The 8,574-nt window shown below is 55.7% G+C and overlaps 1 pseudogene; it reads right to left on the reverse strand.

Annotated features, from left to right (window-relative positions):
- Positions 1 to 1,029: 1,029 nt before the first annotated feature.
- On the reverse strand, positions 1,030 to 5,658 carry LOC135972202 (cAMP-dependent protein kinase catalytic subunit alpha-like; annotated as a pseudogene).
- Positions 5,659 to 8,574: the final 2,916 nt, after the last annotated feature.

An 8,574-nucleotide genomic window follows, 5' to 3' on the forward strand; every position in this document is an offset into this window, starting at 1 on the left:
ACACCAGGAATTAGCTGGCATCTCATTACCTGATCCCCTTTGGAAGCAGATTCACACACATGGAAGGAGTTTCCCTGCAATAAGGAAGGTGTGTACATAGCCACATTTAGATGGAAGTATTCTGCTTCTGGCAATCCCCACTCTGCTAGCGCACTGCATTCCTGCACACTGGGGTCGGTCTGGCTGTTCACCTCCCCAGCCCCGGCCTCAGAAATGGCTAGATTATCGATTCAGACAGGACCACTGCGAGCACCTCGTCTGACCTGCGTAACACAGGCCACAGGTTCCCTGAATCAACTCCTGTTGGAATTGGAACAGATCGTTTAGAAAAACCTCCCATCTCGATTTAAACAGCGTCAGTGATGAAGAATCCACCACGATGCTTGGTGAATGGTTCCAATGGCTAATTACACCCCGCTTAAAAATCTGCCCTTTTTCCCCAGTCTGAATATTTCTAGTTTCAGCTTCCAGCCACGGGCTCTCCTTAGACCTTTGTCTGCTAGCGGGACTGGCCCATTATCACAGAGTTATTCCCCTGGGTATTTCGAGACAGGGATCACGGCACCCCTTAACCTTCGCTTTAAGAAGCTCCTTGCGTCTCAGCATAAGGCAGGTTTCCCCCCTCCCCCATTTAATCGTTCTCATGGCAACTCTCTGCCCCTCTCCAATTTTTCACCTTCTTCCTCGAATTGTGGGCGCCAGACCTGGCCATGGCATTCCAGCAGCTGTCGCCCCCCCCAGACACAGCGATAAAATAACCTCTCCGCTACTGCCTGCGATGCCCGTTTATCCATCGACCAGATGCCACCTCCCCATTTAAGCGCGGACGCTCGTCCCTTTGGGCTGCCAACTCCAGGCGAGTTCAGATACCGCTAATGGCAGCCGCCGACCCCCCAGCCACAGCCCTGAACTCTTTGAGCCTCCGGGGAGAGGAACAGCTCCCGGCTCATCACAGCAACAACAACCGTCCCCTAGAGCCGAACAGCCCATTATTTTTTTTTAAACCAAACTTTATTGGTAATTGTTTCAAATATGTTTACAAAAAGCACACTGTTAAAGAGGAAGTGGGGGCTGAGGGGGGTTGTTTTGTTTTTTCCAGTGAAACAAGGTTTGTCAGAGGACACAGACGTGTGTCCGGGGCAGGGCGGATGATATCCCCACCCTCTAGATGGGACTCTCAAGCTTCTTTGTGGGAAAGGGGGATTTTTGGGGGAGGGCTACTGGCCCTAGAACTCAGCAAACTCCCTGACGCACTCCTCAGTGATCGAGACACGAATCTCCTTTTCCTAAGAGTCATTGAAGTTACTCGTGTCGTCCGGGCCTTTGCACTCTGGTATAAAGGGAGCTTCCACCTGAAAAGGGAGGGGGGGGCCAGGTTGGGCCACGAGGTGAGGGATCAACATTTGTATCCCCCCCACCCCACTCCTGGGTCTGCTAGGGGCGCACGATCAGGCCCCAACTTTGTAACAAGGCAGGCAAGGATCAGCCCCCCTCGTCCCCCAATCCAGTCAGAAACCCTCACACTTTTCAATCATGGAAGGGGGAGCCCATAACCCTGCTTAGGAGCCCAGGAACAGGGCCACCAGCACTCTTAAGAGATACAGGATCGGGCCCCTTAGCAACCAGGTGAGGGACGCAGGATCAGCGCCTCCTCAAGCCCCCTTTTTTCTAGCCAGAACTCCCTCCTCTCACTTTGCAATCAGGGAAGGGCAGGGAGTCATGAGCCCGTTGGATCCCCGAAAGAGCCCCCACTTGCATCATCATGTTTTAATCAGGACCTTCAGCACAGCCCTCTCCCACCGGAGCTAGAAGAATAACGCCATTAGCTGGCAGCAGCAGTAGTAGGCTGTTATCCTCAGGGGGTGGGGACTGGACCATGCTTTTGCCACCATGTTACAAACAGGTGACTGAGGGCTCCCTACTTTAAACCAATGCTGGGTGAGCATACCGCCCCCTAGTGGCTGGACCCAGCCACAACACCCTGCTACAGAGTCCCAGGAACCAATGCACTCCTACAGGCCTGGGCACTGATGATCCCAGGTTCAATTCCTGCTGACGGAGGTCGCATGCATGTGGAAGTTACCCAGGCTCTCCTCTGCCAGCCGCCACCCACCACTGCCCTCCTACCTTCCTCTGGTAGACGGCGTTCCAGTCAGTGGTAGCAAACCACTTGTGGTTCTTGATGTCGTTGACCCCGTTCTCGAGGTTGCCAAAGCGTTTGGTGAGGTCCATCTGCAGCAGGTTCCGGAGCAGGTCCCTCAGCTCCGAGCTGAAGTGAGACAGGAACCGGAACTGGGGTGGGGAAGGAGAGAGAGGTCTGGATTTTACCTGCCCTGCCCTCGTGGCTAGATTCATAGATACACCTAATAATGTACAGCCCCCTTGCATGGCTATGCGTGGGTGCTGAGACCCTACCATAATACACCTAGTAATGTACAGCCCCTTGCACAGGGGGTCCTGGGCTACACCTGGGGTGCCTAGGCACTACCATAATACACCTAATATGTACATCACCTAGCACAATGGGGTCCTGACCCATGACTGGGGCTTGTAGGCACTATCGTAATACACCTAATAATAAATAACAAGCCCTTTAAAAACACTCCAGGACAATGAGTGGACAAGAAGTGTGTGTGGGGGAGGCTACTGAGGACTGACACTAGAGCTGAAATGGTTAATTAGTAGCATTCTCCCCCCACCCCCCCGAGCTCTTACTGAACATTTTTCCTCCACAGATCTCAAAGCAGGGCTGCCGCATCATTATACTCATTTTACATAAAGGGAAACTGAGGCACAGGGAGACGTGACTTGCCCAAGGTCACTGAGCAGGCTGGCAGGAGAACCGGGAACAGAACCCAGGCCTGTTGAGTTCCCCACTAGCTTTAAAGCTGACTATGTCCAACACGAGTTCTCGGAGATCCTGGCGAGAAGGCGCTGGGGTGGGCAGAGGAATATTATGGGCTCTTGGTTACTATGGCGATGAGTGCTCTACCAGTGCCTGGCTGATGTGTTTAAGGAATGTTTAGTCTTGCAACGTAATAGGGCTGTGGAGGGTTTTGCAACTCACAACAGCGTACAAGAAAACCAAAGGCACCTGTTCCAGGAGTCCCCATGAGAGTTACAGGGAGCACATTGGTAGTAGGGTGGGGGATGGAGTCCATGTGTTGGGGAAATAGGGGTACATGGTGAGGGAGGGTCCATGTGTGGGGGACACAATGGGGATGATGTCCATGTGTTGGAGAACAGGGGTACGTGGCAAGGGAGGGTCTATGTGTTGGGGTGCAGGGGGAATGGGGTACATGACAGGGAGGATGCCCACGTGTTGGGGATTGGGGGAGCATGGGAGGGCATGAGCCTGTTGGGGGCGCAGCGTGTGAGCATCTCTCTGATCAGTCGCTGAGACTTGGCACCCCCCTTTTGCTGGCAACACCCCCCCCAAATCACACAAGTGTCCCCTCCCCCAGCCCACATACCTTGCCAGGACGATCTTCTCGTAGATCCGATTGGGCTGTATCGCGAAGAACAGGGGGTAACCAGCCACCAACTCATAGATGAGGACGCCCAGGGCCCACCAGTCCACAGCCTTGTTATAACCCTGCCTGGGGAAAGCAGGCCAGGGTCACGCACCGAACGTTTGGGGGGCGGGAGGAACCACCTGGTGACCAGGGATCAGCTAGAGATCAAGCAGCGGACAGGCCCTCCCCAGCTCAAATTGCCGAGGATGATCTCGGGGGCCAGGTATTCCGGGGTCCCACACAGAGTCCAGGTTCGGCCTTTCACCCACTTGGCAAGACCAAAATCCGTCACCTGGAGCCAAAACACAGAGAGGGGAGAAGCTGGATCAGCCCGGAGGCTGTGACAGCAGGAGGGGGAGGGGAAGAGCAGATGATTGATGTATTCTGGCCGTGTTGGGGTGTCTTGGCTTTGGCAAGGGGATGGCAGGAGAGAGATTTGGGCAGGGAGGAAGTCACTGCAGGGAGCCAGGAGTCAGCTCTGGGATGGGGAAGGGAAGGAGAGGGGGAGGGGCAGCAGCGTCACCTTGATGTAGCCCTGCTGGTCTATCAGGAGATTCTCTGGCTTCAGGTCTCGGTAGATGACATCCAGCGAGTGCAGATACTCAAAGGTCAGGACGATCTGAGCAGCGTAGAACCGGGCGTGAGGTTCACTGCAATGAGGTGTGAGGAGAACGTGGGAATCCTGGGCCAGATCCGCCCCCTCTCAGCCAGCCCAGCACCCTCGGCCCCCTGCCACCCCCACCTTCACCTTCCTTATAGATCTCCAGGCAAGATGCCCCAACGCTTCTAGGCTAGGTGGCCCCATCTGCCCTACCCAGACCACTAGACCTAGCACACACATCCCACCCCCATTGCTAGACCCCTGACTCCATCCCAGGCAACCCAGGGCAAGCCCCTCCCAGACCAGCATCCCCCCCGTAACCCCAACACACACACCCATGGACCCCCAGCTCCTTCCAGCCTGACTCCATCTAGCCCTGGCATCCCTGCCACTGACTGTGGCTAGTGCTGGCAGAAGACCTCAGCAGCCCTCCCCATAGGGAATCCCTTCCTGACCAGCCCAGCTGGGGATCAGGTCACGCCCTGCAACATGAGAATCAAAGCCAGCGTCGCTGCAGATGCTGCTAGTGGATAATAGGTCTAGTTCTCTACTGAACTAAATCCCAAATTCACAGCTGTGGAAACAGTGGCACAGAGTGATTCTCCCCCCTTCCCACAAGGAGTGAATGGCAGAGGCAGGAAAAGGACCCAGGAGTCCCAACTCCCAGTCCCTCTCCTCTAAGTGCTAGATCCCACTGTCCTCCCTGAGCCAGGGATACAACCCAGGAGTCTAACAGCCACCCAGCTCTAACCGTTAGCGACACTGTCCCCAACATCGGCTCCCATGGCAACGTTCACCTGAACCTCCCGATCCGCCGTAGGTGGGAGAACATCTCTCCGTCCGGGATGTATTCCATCACCATGTACAGATTGGAGTTATCCTAGAAGGAAATGCAGCAGCAACGGATTGCAAGATTCACTCCGAGCCCCCGTCAGCGCCTGTGACACCAGGATGAAACTGCTCCCCACACCCTGCTCCTTTATTACCCCTTCCCTTTCCGGGTGCTAACCCCACACGTCCCCAGGGAGCCTGATGCACTGGCCTGGCTTCCACATAGCACACAATGCAGTGCACCCGCTCTCTGGGAGATGACAGCCTACTACTGCCGCCAGCTGCTGCTGTTACTCCTTTAGCTCAAGGGCCGGAGGGACTGTGCTGTGGTGCGGAAGGTCCCGGGCACACACCTGCAGTGGGAGTTGCTGCACAGAGGCAGCTGGGGAAGAGACTCACTAATGAGAGGGCGCGAGCTTTATTTGCGTGGAATATTTAGTGCTAGAGCCCTAGAAAATCCAACCCCTCCCCACACCTCTGGTCTAGGGGCAGGGACGGGCAGGCCCAAGATGGATTTCCCAGTTGTGATGTCTATGATCAAAGGGGAAATCCAACCTGCCGCCAGGTCAGACACCCCAAAGGAACGGAAGCAGGAAGTGAAAATTCTCAAAAGCAGAGTGTGAAATTGACCAGGCTGGTTTCATCCTCCCTTGCAGCTGCAAAGTCGAAGAGCAGCCTCCGAAGTAACTCCGCTGAGCCCAACAAAGCCATTCCGCTAGTGAGACCCTGCCCGGCTCCGTGGTGAGAACATGAGCACAGAGCACCCTTGTTTTTTCCAATGGTTTGCATGTAGAGGGGGTGGGACTCAGTTTCCCTGGGTGTTACTGGTTTAACGAGGTGATGGGAGAGGGAGCTTGTTGTTACGGAGGACCAGTGACAGAACTTGGGACCCCAGCCTATGGCCCTGGAGAATGGATACCCCAGCAACTGGTGACCTGGTGACCAGGAGGCCCAGCTTGGGAGTTCTGGTTCTGGCCAGTGGGAAGACAAGGGGCTGTGAAGAGAGGACCCCGGTGACCTGACCAGGCGGTTCCAGACACAGGGGGCCAGAGGACAGCTGACAGGAGAGAAGGCCATGGGGACCCTGTTTACCAGGACAGAAGACAAAGGACATAGGCGGGACTTGGGGGAGGTGGTATCCAGTGGCGTAGCCAGCTTCTAAGAGGAGGGGGAGCAAATATAAAAAAGGCGCCCCGCTTTGGCTTCTCCTCCAGCCGCATTGCCCCTCCCCCCCATGGCTCCTCCCCCCCTGCCGTGCCACCCCCGTGGCTCCCCCCCTTGCTCCTCCGGCCACCATGCTGTGCCCCCCCCCGCTCCTCCGGCCGTGCCCGCCGCCCCCCCATGGTGGCTGGCCACGCTGCAGGCCGCCAGGCTGCGCCCCCCGCCCCTACTCCTCCAGCCGCGGACCACATGCCGCGCCCGCTTCTTCGGCCGCCACTGGTGGGCCGTGCTGCAGGCCACATGCCGTGCGCCCCCCCCCCCCCACTCTTCCGGCCGCTTTTGGGAAGGCGGGGGAAGCGGCTGCTCCCCCTGCACCCCGCTACTGGTGGTATCAGATGCCCAGCTGGGAAGCAGGGGGGCTCGGGTCTGGAGAGAGAGAGCAGGCAGAGCCCACCTGGATGCAGGCGAGACTTAGATGTGCTGGGTTGAGGGAGGCCAGGCCCGAGGGCCCTGAGAGTTTCCTATGCTGTGTTCAGACGCTCAAGAAAGCCTCCTGTTTTACGCTGGCTGAGAGTGCCTCCGGTCTAGAGAACAGGGTTGTATTATTCCCTCTGGGAGTGAAGGCCCTGGAGGTCCAGAGCGAGTGGACTCCCTTAGGGGACCCATGGCAAGAGACAGGTGTGCTAAGGCTCAGAGAGGTGTGGTTCCAGGAGGTGGAGGGGCTTAACCCCTGAGAGAAAGTGGACCCCCGAGAAGGGCTGTCACACTGAAGGAGGTTCCCCCCAGGGACTGCATGGGGCCAAGAGTGGGCATGACCTGTGAGTCTGGGACAGTAACTGTTAATAAACAGAGGTTAAGGATATTTCTGTGTGAGGCTCTTTCACTGGGAAAAGACTCTGCAAACCCGCAGAGTGTGAGGTGACGCCCTGAGCCTACGAAGGGTGAGGCCAGGTGCCTAAAGTCAGAGGGTTACGCCTTGAGCCCCAGGAGCAGGGTAAAGGTGGGTGCCCAAGAGCGTAAGGGGAACAATGCCTGAACCCTGCTGTCTCTAAGGGGACGAAGGGAGCTCAGCCCATCCTTGGTCTCCCTGCTCAGACAGTTCTGCTCTGCATGACGTGGGCCTTCCTGACCCTGTACCAGCTAAACAGGCCCCCAACACCCTAGTGGTACCTTGATGGGGCCCAGTCAGCACATATCAGGCAAGACTGTCGTAGGAGAATCGATTGGCTCAGCGAGCCAGCCTGTGTAACAGCAGCCTCTGGCCCCAGTGCTACTGTGTCACCCAAGAGCTACATGGCACGGAGCAGGGGTGACATTTCCATTGAAGCAGCTTCTGCAGACAAGGGGCCAGAGATCAAAGCTATTTAACCCAAGAACGATGAGGGGCCCCAAGAAAACGACTCTGCCAGCACTGCCTGTCACTAACACGCCCATCACCCTAGTCTCCAGGCTGCCGCAGGGGCTGCGATTTACCCTGCAGCCTCCTCTGAGCTGACGACTCTTCGTCGCTACAACCCACTAACCTCAGGCTGACAGACAGGAGACAGGTCTCCCTTCAGAGCCAGCCCCTCTTTAATCAGGCCGGCCACAGGGGGTGCTATGGAGCTCGAAGGCACAACTCTCTTTGCTCTCCCCCCTACACACAGGGTGTAGCTCACAGGCCCCAAGAGCCAGGTTCAGAGAAGAGGGTCCAAGCCCCATTGCCGGGGCTTGAATTTTAGCTTTCACAGAAACTCCTGGGACAGTGTACCCCATACGGCTTTATGGGGAGGGGGCGCTTATACATGTATGTATGACATAACTGGAATATGTTTTGTGCTGCCTGTGCCATGTAATATATCTCCGTAAAGGTTCTGGTCTACTGTATCTATTCATCCTATTTGTACATTTAGATCGTTTTCTACTTGAGGTTAAGAATATGGGCTGTATGCTGGCTTGGTTTCTAAGTGAGCTTTGGGAGGCATTTGGTCAGCTTCTTTAGGAAGGAATTTGCCAGGTTAAGTATCTGATCAGGAAACACTTGGAGAACAATGCATCTTGGAATGCTCCAATCCACATAAGAGGTCTTCCTGGAGACATGCAAGATACCATGTGGACAATGGCTGCGGCCTGTAAAGACTGAGTCATGCAGGGACATGTGACTTGCCCAGGTGACTCCAGAACTCCATCTTGGAGCTGGACTTTGCATAGGAGGGGGGTCTCCACCCACAAGAGAGAGTCTATTTAAACCCTTTGGAGACCCCTCCATTTTGTCTTCAGCTGGCTAAGGAAGGAGCCTCTCCACCCCCCAAGGATACTTGAAGGAGACTGAAACAAAGGACAGTAACTACAGGAGGTGTGAGTGATTGCTGGACCCAGGCTAAAAGGAGATTAGCCTGTAAAAGGGAGCATTCTGGAACTGGTGAGGAACTTAACTGTATTTAGTTTGATTAGACATAGATTTGTGCATTTTATTTTATTTTGCTT

The sequence above is a fragment of the Chrysemys picta genome, chromosome 22 (genome assembly GCF_011386835.1).
Source record: "Chrysemys picta bellii isolate R12L10 chromosome 22, ASM1138683v2, whole genome shotgun sequence".
Classification (NCBI taxonomy): domain Eukaryota; kingdom Metazoa; phylum Chordata; order Testudines; family Emydidae; genus Chrysemys; species Chrysemys picta.